We start from the raw sequence: 11,544 nt of genomic DNA on the forward strand, positions 1-11,544 counted from the left end.
ACTCACTCACTCACTCACTCACTCACTCACTCACTCACTCACTCACTCACTCACTCACTCACTCACTCACTCACTCACTCACTCACTCACTCACTCACTCACTCACTCACTCACTCACTCACTCACTCACTCACTCACTCACTCACTCACTCACTCACTCACTCACTCACTCACTCACTCACTCACTCACTCACTCACTCACTCACTCACTCACTCACTCACTCACTCACTCACTCACTCACTCACTCACTCACTCACTCACTCACTCACTCACTCACTCACTCACTCACTCACTCACTCACTCACTCACTCACTCACTCACTCACTCACTCACTCACTCACTCACTCACTCACTCACTCACTCACTCACTCACTCACTCACTCACTCACTCACTCACTCACTCACTCACTCACTCACTCACTCACTCACTCACTCACTCACTCACTCACTCACTCACTCACTCACTCACTCACTCACTCACTCACTCACTCACTCACTCACTCACTCACTCACTCACTCACTCACTCACTCACTCACTCACTCACTCACTCACTCACTCACTCACTCACTCACTCACTCACTCACTCACTCACTCACTCACTCACTCACTCACTCACTCACTCACTCACTCACTCACTCACTCACTCACTCACTCACTCACTCACTCACTCACTCACTCACTCACTCACTCACTCACTCACTCACTCACTCACTCACTCACTCACTCTCTCACTCACTCACTCACTCACTCACTCACTCACTCACTCACTCACTCACTCACTCACTCACTCACTCACTCACTCACTCACTCACTCACTCACTCACTCACTCACTCACATGCACGTAGACGCGCGCAATGCTTGCTCAGGGCCTCCTCTTGCTGAAGGTGTCCTACTGTACATCCCTACTATCGGCAATGCACACAAGCCGCCCATTTCGTGCGAAGGCACGTCGCTGTTAAGTGCTCGAAGACTCTCCGTGCTCTTTGATCGCGCTGGGGAAACAGCACAGTCGTCCTTGGCGAGCCAGCTTGCTTAACGCTTGTTCCTTGAGCTGTCCTAGTAGACCATGTAAAGGGTCCCCCAGTTGCCTGATATCACATAATATCAGGCAACTGATATTATGTGATACTGATATTATGTGATACTGATATTATGTGACACTGCGACGACCTAAGGCAGTTGCCTTAGGACGTCGCAGTGTCAGCTAGAACCTGCAGGTATCGCACTTTCTTCCCGCAGAAAAAGGTATTCCACTTAAACTATATGTTTCAGCCGGCACCCTAAGCCAGATTGTTCAGCAACTATGTTTACTCTTCTGACACACGCTGGAGATACAGGATTTATTGGCGACAGCGGGGCAGTCCTAACTGCGGCTACCACAGATGATGACATACTTCGTATTTTGAGAAATAAGTGTGGTCAGCGCCGGTGCACGTAGGCGCGTCTGACCTTTTATAGCAGCTTTGGTTGCACTCTCAGAGTGGCCAAAAGGGCGATGAGGGTAGGTTGTGCGACGCGGGGTGGAGAAGCACTTTCCATATTTCATCATCATCATCATCATCAGCCCATATTTATGTCCACTGCAGGACGAAGGCCTCTCCCTGCGATCTCCAATTACCCCCTTGTCTTGCGCTAGCTGACTCCAATTTGCGCCTGCAAATTTCCTCACTTCATCACCCCACCTAGCTTTCTGCCGTCCTCGACGGCGCTTCCTTTCTCTTGGTATCCATTCTATAACTCTAATGGTCCACCGGTTATCCATCCTACGCATTACATGGCCAGCCCAGCTCCATTTTTTCCTCTTAATGTCCACTAGAATATCGGCTATCCGCGTGCGTCAATGCATAAAACAGCGTTTTCCTCAAAAAGTTAACTGGAACGCCCATGCATTTCGTCGGACACATTGAAAATTAATATCTCGAAACTAGTTCTGAGAATTCGTTCCAAGTGGATATGCCTTACGAACTGATCGGTTATAATTCGTAGATAGAAAGATGTGCCGTAAAATAATTCATTAAAAAGTTAATTAGCGCAATTATGCTAATTATTCAATTAGGCGTTTTGATTTCTCGTGGAAGTAATGGCTGCCTCATCGAGTAGTTTTAATCAAGGATTATAATTGTGCTATCTGCCACAGGCAATTAAAAAAAAAATTTGGTGCAGCTAAAGTGAAACACCCTGTATACACACAAAACGCGTGTAGACGAAGACTCGTCTTCGCCTGTCCTTTTGGAGCATCCGCGCGGAACCAGACTCCTTATTTTATTACCCTTCTGGTTTCGCTAACTGAGCTCTGAAAGCCCGATTCAACAATATGTCTTGCCTGCGGCGCCCAACGCTTGCCCAATTACTCTTGGTGGGTATGCACCACGGTCTTTGAGATCACCACCACCATCATCATCGTCGTCGTCATATGTGGAGAGAGAGAGAGAGAGAGAGAGAGAGAGAGAGAGAGAAGTTTAATGGTGCGAAATGCAGAGAGGTCGGCCTGAGGTAAATTCCTCTAGCCAGCTACTCGGCGTTGGGGGAAGGGGAAGAGGGAAAGAAAGAGGGAAGAAAGAGGCGCATGATGGGTGACGATGATGAGAGAAGGAGGATGTAAAACATATGTGGAGGCCCTTTATCCGGCTTGCTAGATGACCACCTTGAAAACCTGCAAATAAATGAAGTAATAACAACATATGTTCCTGTCAGTGAAAAGAAGGCAGGAATAGACATTTTTTCACCATCATTAAATTGGTCTTTCCTCTTTGACTGCCCGACGCAGGCAGAGTTATTGCAGGCAGAGTTTCACCACGATCGCAGGCAGAGTTATTGGTTATTATTCTATCACTATGGAAACCATTAACTTAGTCTAGGCATCTCACCGGAAAAACCACTGGGGTTGCCTTTTCATACATGTACAATTTTCTATTTTTTATGATTTAATAAACGTGTTTCCCTCTCTCTCTCTCTATCACTATGGAAATTTCCCACGTCTACTTCTTCAGCCGTAATCATGACCGACTTTTTTTCTGTTTGCCCTGCTCTGTCAGTGCCACATTTATTCTCCTAGAATATTATTCTCCGTTCTCCTAGAATTTTATTCATCTATTCCCCAACATTCACTATGGGTACCAAAGCACTTGAAACTAACTTTAAACGATTCAGCAGAGGCACTAGCGGCGGCATCTCTTAAATGTATGGTACTGAGGATTCTATGACCTTGGGTATACATCACTGCTGCAAGATAACAAAAAAATATGTTCATGAGTAATATGCCAAATCATCTGATATTCAGCATCTTAGATGCTTGGCACAGCAGTTGGTGTTTCACTAGAAAACTTGAAGTTACGAGAATGCGTTGCCGAATATCAATGCTTACTTTTGGTTCCCACAGCTCTGGTTTAGCTCGTTCCACTCAATGCTATTATTGCAATGAACAGAAAACTATGCAAAATTTCTTTTTAGAACGTCGTAGGTTCAACATGCAAAGAAAACTACTTCTGGAAGGTCCTCTTCGCCGACTTGGACTGGGCATTACGTTTCCTGTTATACCATGCCTTGGGGCGTCGGCACTAAGATACTGCAGCGCGAACGGATGCGATTCCATAGTTAACTTTGTTTGGAAAACAAAGAGATTACTACCATGTTAATTTTACCAGTGTTTTGTTTTCTCACCACGAATAACTAAAACATATCAATAGCACCTATTCTACATTATAACCCCAACATTGATATTAACGATTATTAATAATTTAAAACCTTCTACTTAATTTACAAAATTCCCTTTCAGGTCTCTTCCCCCTTTTTACCTTCTACCGCCCGATTCATGCCCGATCCCCCGTAATAGGCAGAGCCATACCATTAGGCACCAAACCAAACCACGTTTGGATATCGGCCTCGATACTTTAGCGTGAAGAGCATTCCTTTTCGAAAATAACCCGTTGCTGGTGTAGAAGCTATACGAGGTCTGCTCCGGACAGTCAAGTCTGTGTTCGAGACTGAACAGACGCAGTGATGTGGAGGGACACGTTTGTTCGCGCTACTGGTTGGCTGGCCCCTAAACTGCAGCTGCCACTATATATAGTGTCACCTTATTGTAGAACGTGAGTGCGTAAGATTGGTCCAAGATATCGCGACCTGCTGTATGTGATGGGAGCCGCCAAGCACAGTGCAACCAAGATCAACGTTCAGTTAACGAATTCAAGATAACAGTTATCCTTCCGTTGTCACATTTCCTTGGGGGATTCGACACTGGCTTTGCGGATCTCCTCACACGGCAGTCGTAGACATCACTGAGCCACACTTTCCTGTATCAAATTTATTCGTTTTGTTGTCAACTAAGAAGTTTCGTGCTTCCCGACGAATATCGCGTTACGTCCACCATTGGGGACTTTACTTCCTTTCACTGGTTAACTCTTCTTACATCTGCGCGTATAGCAAAAATGCTTTCGTGATTCACCATTTGTAGCAAATAAGATTAAAACAAGATAATCGTACTTCTTTTGCCGGCTCTGTTTCGGCCTGTATGGTTTCCTTCGAGTTCCTTTGGTGTTGCGGATGCTTTATCAGCGGACGGAAATTCTTCATGCTTTTTTTTTCCCGCAGGTTCCGTTCGTCGACATTATCAAGGGCAAGGAAGAAGTAAAAAAAATATCAAAAAGCAGAGAATGAATGAAAGAAACAATTGTTCTTTAACAAAGGCGCTTTCGTTTTCGTTACAGCGTCGTAAGACATTGTGGAACGTGTGCCTATATACGTTGCATGTTTTAGTTTTTTTCTTGCGCTACACTTCGCCGTTGTTCTAGCTACTTGCTCGCCTAACTAAAGAGGTTGTTAGTTTCAAGCTCGCGTCGCCAGACGTCAACGCACGACGTTTCCATTATGCAGGGTTACAGGGATGCTCTGTAATGCATCCGGAGAGACAAACGCGACGCGGCCAACGCACTCGCCCTCTCCTCCCCAGAGGCGACTGAACGAGACGACGCGACGACAGCGAGCAGTGTGAGAGAGTGTCAGACACATCGCTTATAGAATCTACGCCACGCCGGCGCTCCGGGGTTCAAGTCAGTTGGGAAGCATCGGTCTTCGCTCCGAAGACGAATAGCTCCTCCACACTCGCTCGCAGAATAACGTATTGCCACACTCCTGATTCTGCGCCCCTGGCAAAGGCCTCACTTGACTAAAGGAAAGCTCGGTTCAGCGATTTCACGCATCGTTTACACGGCCTAATACCGTGCAGTGGCGTCGTGCGAGCTTCCAGCTAACCAGGGTCGGAGTTCACAAAGCTGCTCTCACGTTATCTATCTATCTATCTATCTATCTATCTATCTATCTATCTATCTATCTATCTATCTATCTATCTATCTATCTATCTGTCTGTCTGTCTGTCTGTCTGTCTGTCTGTCTGTCTGTCTGTCTGTCTGTCTGTCTGTCTGTCTGTCTGTCTGTCTGTCTGTCTGTCTGTCTGTCTGTCTGTCTGTCTGTCTGTCTGTCTGTCTGTCTGTCTGTCTGTCTGTCTGTCTGTCTGTCTGTCTGTCTGTCTGTCTGTCTGTCTGTCTGTCTGTCTGTCTGTCTGTCTGTCTGTCTGTCTGTCTGTCTGTCTGTCTGTCTGTCTGTCTGTCTGTCTGTCTGTCTGTCTGTCTGTCTGTCTGTCTGTCTGTCTGTCTGTCTGTCTGTCTGTCTGTCTGTCTGTCTGTCTGTCTGTCTGTCTGTCTGTCTGTCTGTCTGTCTGTCTGTCTGTCTGTCTGTCTGTCTGTCTGTCTGTCTGTCTGTCTGTCTGTCTGTCTGTCTGTCTGTCTGTCTGTCTGTCTGTCTGTCTGTCTGTCTGTCTGTCTGTCTGTCTGTCTGTCTGTCTGTCTGTCTGTCTGTCTGTCTGTCTGTCTGTCTGTCTGTCTGTCTGTCTGTCTGTCTGTCTGTCCTGTCTGTCTGTCTGTCTGTCTGTCCTGTTCTGTCTGTCTGCTGTCTTCTGTCTGTCTCTGTCTGTCTGTCTGTCTTCTGTCTGCTGTCTGTCCTGTCTGTCTGTCTGTCTGTCCCTGTCTGTCTGTCTGTCTGTCTGTCTGTCTGTCCTGTCTGTCTGTCTAGTCGGTCTGTCTGTCCTGTCTGTCCTGTCTGTCTGTCTGTCTGTCTGTCTGTCTGTCTGTCTGTCTGTCTGTCTGTCTGTCTGTCCTGTCTGTCTGTCTGTCGTCTGCTGTCTGTCTGTGTCTGTCTGTTCTGTCTGTCTGTCTGTCTGCTGCTTGTCTGTCTGTCGCTCTGTCTGTCTGTCTGTCTCTGTCTGTCTGTCTGTCTTCTTGTTGTCTGTCTGTTCTGTCTGTCTGTCTGTCTGTCTGGTCGTCTGTCTGTCTGTCTGTCTGTGTCTGTCTGTCTGTCTGTCTGTCTGTCTAGTCGTCTGTCTGTCGTTTGTCTGTCTGTCTGTCTGCTGTCTGTCGGTCTGTCTGCTGTCTTCGTCTGCTCTGTGCTGTCTGTCTGTCTGTCTGTTGTCTGTTCTGCTGTCTGGTCTGTCTGTCGTCGTCTATCTATCTATCTATTCTATCTATCTAATCTATCTATCTATCTATCTAATCTGATCTATCTATCTATCTATATCTATCTCCTCACGCACAGACACAGCAACCCTCGAAAAAAAAAAAGACAGCGGTGGTCGACGGCACGATGACAGAACGACGACGATGACCCATCCGTCGTAGACCCAGGATAGAATCCTGGGTGGAAAACATTTGCTTTCTGACGACTTTTCTGAGGAATCTGATTAAACGCAATGAAAGCAATGCGTTCAATAAACGGCTGCCGTTGTAAATTATATGAAGGTACAGTCTATGTGCAGTTTATACAGAGTGTATGTTTGGTTCCACGTATAGTCCATTTTTTCCCTTTATGCATGGATTATGAATGAATTCCGTGAAGGAAAAAGTGACTGAAGACAAAGCTCTAGTACTGAGGCTTTCCTTAAAGAAATAGAGAGAGATAATAATACTTGGGAACAAATTTCCGTAGCCTTTTTTTTGTGATGGTGTCTATGGTGTAGGAGTGGAGAATAATTGTCCGTAGACAGTCTATATGGATGTACCTGGACATTCTCTAGAATAACAAGGTGAAATATTTTAAGGATTAACAACGCTTGGCGATTGGTCGACACCCTGTTAACCGCGGGGGCTTTCGATAAGATAGGCTGGGCGTCGGCCAATAGTACGCAGACCGCCCTTACGCGGTGATGAGCTGACTCCAACTATATAGCTTCCACAACTGTGCACGCATTTAGCGTGCACTTGGATCAAGTTTCAACGCTGTTTCGACATTAAACGTTAGATGAATGCAAGGGATAGCGCTGCTTAACGTAGTCCCAACGCTCACGCAGGTGATTCAGTATTGCGTTGTGGACCTACCCTCATTCGCTATTCCCAACGCTATCCTTATTTCAAACTGTCTGCGATCGAATTTAAAAGCTTGCGTTCGCCGGAGGGTTTCTTTAAAAAGCAAGGCGCGGATCCTTGACCTAAATTTCATAAAGATCGATGCAGTGAAAAGTGGCAGAAGTGACTGACGAGACATGGGCGATAATACTCGCTTGCTGATGCCAAGCGTTTGGTTCCCGACAGGGTAACACGATGTATCAACCATCGTGTTATACGATGGTTGATACGCACGAACTGTTTAGAACGTTGTGTCATACTGTACGTAAGTTGCTTTGGCTTTAGAAAAGGTTCAGTTAGCTCTATTATATGTCACATTTTCTATATTTTGCAGATATCCCCGGCTTACTTTTTCGATCCGCGTAATAAGCACTTACGAAAAAAAAATAACCCTGTTTAACATTCTGGATCAAGCTATGGCAACGTTAGAATTCTTCTGGTGTCTGTGGAATAGTAATAAGTAGTTTTCTTGCAGTCAAACATGGGAACGTAAAATGTATAGTTCACAAAAGCATTTTTGCTTGATCATTCATAATCGGGCATAGGGCCAATAAGTGCGATTAATGGAACTTCGCACGAAGGCAACTTCTTGTTATTGCCGCCTTGTGTTCATCTCAAGTTGTAAGCACGACAACATTTACTTTAGTTCTCTACGTGGGGTGCTTAGATGTACCATACGCCGCCTGACTCAAGTGTGTATGGCATTTACGGAACGGCTATTATGTTTGATATCCAGAGGTATCAGGTCTGTCTGCAGGTCTTTTTCTTCTCTTTAAATTTTGCTCTTTACGTGAAAAGAAACACTTTAATAGATAATTAGGCATGATCTTATTGCGCACGTAACTCTGCTACAGTGTCCTAGCTAAGTAGACCTGGTAGCAGTAACTATTAAGACAAAACAGAATTATACAGAACACCATCAGGTACATTATCTTAGCGACAATGTGAAAACATTTCAACTCTTCATTAATTGGGAAAACGTTTTCTTTGTCACTTCTCCGAAGGCATGCGGGTGCGCTGTGGTCGGTAATAAGAGAAATGAGGGAATCGTAAACATTGGGTGTTGCACAAAGACACTCTGCACGTGGTACTTGCGACAAGTGTCGGAACCTCTCCATTTGTATGTGTCTGCATGCGTAGTCCGTTAGAAAGGCTTTCGTCAGAGCTGGCTTCTCCACAGTGCTACTGATCGTGGGGAGAAGCCTGTGTTACAGGAGTGCGCAATATTATTTTTAGAGACCGAACCGAATAAGAATCGCATAGTGCGAAATGCGAATCTAATCGAATATTGAATATTTGTTCGAATAGTCAATTGCGAATAATGTACAGCTTTGTCACCATTATTATTGAACAATTTTCGAATTATAGTATTGACAGCACTAGAAAATTTCTGTCAATATACAGCACATACACTTTATCAGAAGCACAGAGGGGACAAGTAAGCAGTTTTGTCGGGGCTCTTCAGAGGATAGCGGCCATGCATTGTCATATAAAGCTGAAAGGCAGCTTTGGACGCTAATTAACATCTGTGTGCACCTTCGCGGTCAAACCAGAAATGCGTTGCCAAAAGTTGGGCGTGTTGGTAAACTGAAAGCATATTTAGCGCATTGTGTTGTCGTCTTCCTCCTGTCCTTGTCTGCTGGCGCTAAATATGCTTTCAGAAATGCATGTCGTCTGCGGTATTGGCAGACCGAAAAAAAGTATATCGCAATGAAACGTCCTCATATTTAATTCAATGAGAGGAAAGAGGTGCTGCATCTATAAATAGCACCGAATAATACCCACTACCGATGCTATGTCTAAACAAAATTTGTCTGCGAGTGATGGTGGTTTAGCCGGAAAAATTGGGCTCTATGAGCAACAAAGCGTGCTGTAGTACGTTATGTCCACTTGGAATGGAATGATATGTACCGCATCTTTTCTATCAATCTTACGTTTGATCATGCACAATCGACGACTTGAAGTATTCAAGAATAATACGGAAAATATTCAGATTTACGGATTTACAAATAGTGCATGACTATTCGATTCGAGGACCGAATAAAATTGGACAATTCTCGACTCGTTATTCAAAAGCTTTGAATATTCGCACGGCCCTTCTCATTTCTTTTGATTTACATGCGACATCCTCTGTATACAAGAAATGTTTATGCGTGCCTCTTGAACAAAGTTGAACTCTCTCTCTCAAAGAGAGCTTTACCATGCCATCTGTGACCATGAATAAATAAATAAATAAATAAATAAATAAATAAATAAATAAATAAATAAATAAATAAATAAATAAATAAATAAATAAATAAATAAATAAATAAATAAATAAATAAATGTAAAATTCGTTGGCCCATTCACTCCGTGAAGATGGTTAACCAGCGAAGCTGAAACCCGCGGCCCCGGTGTTTATCACTGGGTTAATCCCGAGGGTTCATTAAAGTATTTCTAAATTATGAGGTTACACACACGTTCGGCTGCGACGGAGAGAACGACGTCACTGACGGTATGCCCGCAGTCCGCTGTTGTCGCTTGCGTTCGATATCTCGAGTTTGCTCGGCGGCGTGGTTTGCAGCATATGCCCGCCATTTCCGTTTGCGATTCTTCGAAATTAAATTACTTAAAAATTTCCTAACTTCATCACCCCACCTAGTTTTCTGCCCTCCTCGACTGCGCTTCCCTTCTCTTGGTATCCATTCTATAACTCTAATGGTCCACCTACACATTACATGGTCAGCCCAGCTCCATTTTTTTCCTCTTAATGTCAACTAGAATATCGGCTATCCGCGTGCTTCAATGCATAAAACGGCGTTTTCCTCAAAAAGTTAACTGGAACGCCCGTGCATTTGGCGGACACTCTGAAAATTAATATCTCGAAACTGGTTCAGTCCTGAGAATTCGTTCCAAGTGGATACACCTTGCGAACTCATCGGTTATAATTCGTAGATTGAAAGATGTGCCGTAAAATAATTTATTGAAAAGTTAATTAGCGTAATTATGCTAATTATTCAATTAGGCATTTTAATTTCTCGTGGAAGTAATGGCCGCCTCATCGAGCTATCTGCCACAGGCAATTTTTTTTATAAATTTGGTGCAGCTAAAACGAAACACCCTGCACATACACAAAGCGCGTGCAGACGAAGACTCGTCTTCTCCTGTCCTTTTGGAGCGTCCGCGCGGAACCAGACTCCTCATTTTATTACCTTTCTGGGTTAATTCGTTCACTGAGCTTACGTAAGACAACGAATGGCTTCTAACCCCTTAAGCAATGGCTCATACCCCCGTACACGTGGCCTCCCCGTTACGACGGCAGAAGAGAAGTGAAATTGTACGCTCGAATGATTAGCGGCAACGCAGCGAGCTGTGGAAGCAGACGACGAACGCGTGAGCAGTGGAACGAGCGCGTGCCGAGCACGAGCACGAGACGGTGTTCCTAGCGCGTTCCTCACGACGTGAGCAAGCTCTCGCTGGCACTCGCGTCGGGCGGCTTCTTCCTCGGGATAAGATGTTTGCGCCGCGCGCTCTTCGCTCGATGGAGCCAAGCGGCCGCGAATGCACAGCTTCGCCGTTCGACGACACACACACACACACACACACACACACACACACACACACACACACACACACACACACACACACACACACACACACACACACACACACACACACACACACACACACACACACACACACACACACACACACACACACACACACACACACACACACACACACACACACACACACACACACACACACACACACACACACACACACACACACACACACACACACACACACACACACACACACACACACACACACACACACACACACACACACACACACACACACACACACACACACACACACACACACACACACACACACACACACACACACACACACACACACACACACACACACACACACACACACACGCACACGCACACACGCACGCACGCACGCACGCACGCACGCACGCACGCACGCACGCACGCACGCACGCACGCACGCACTAGATATATTTACAAAGTTTCGTTAGGTTATCCCGCAACTTGGCATAATCCGGCGATTTCAATTGGACAAGAAATCGACATCTCCGGCTGCGGATTGCTTAATTCGCGACCTGAAACCAACTCACTGATGAAGGCACTCATGC

This window comes from Dermacentor silvarum, chromosome 2 (assembly GCF_013339745.2).
Source record: "Dermacentor silvarum isolate Dsil-2018 chromosome 2, BIME_Dsil_1.4, whole genome shotgun sequence".
Lineage (NCBI taxonomy): Eukaryota > Metazoa > Arthropoda > Arachnida > Ixodida > Ixodidae > Dermacentor > Dermacentor silvarum.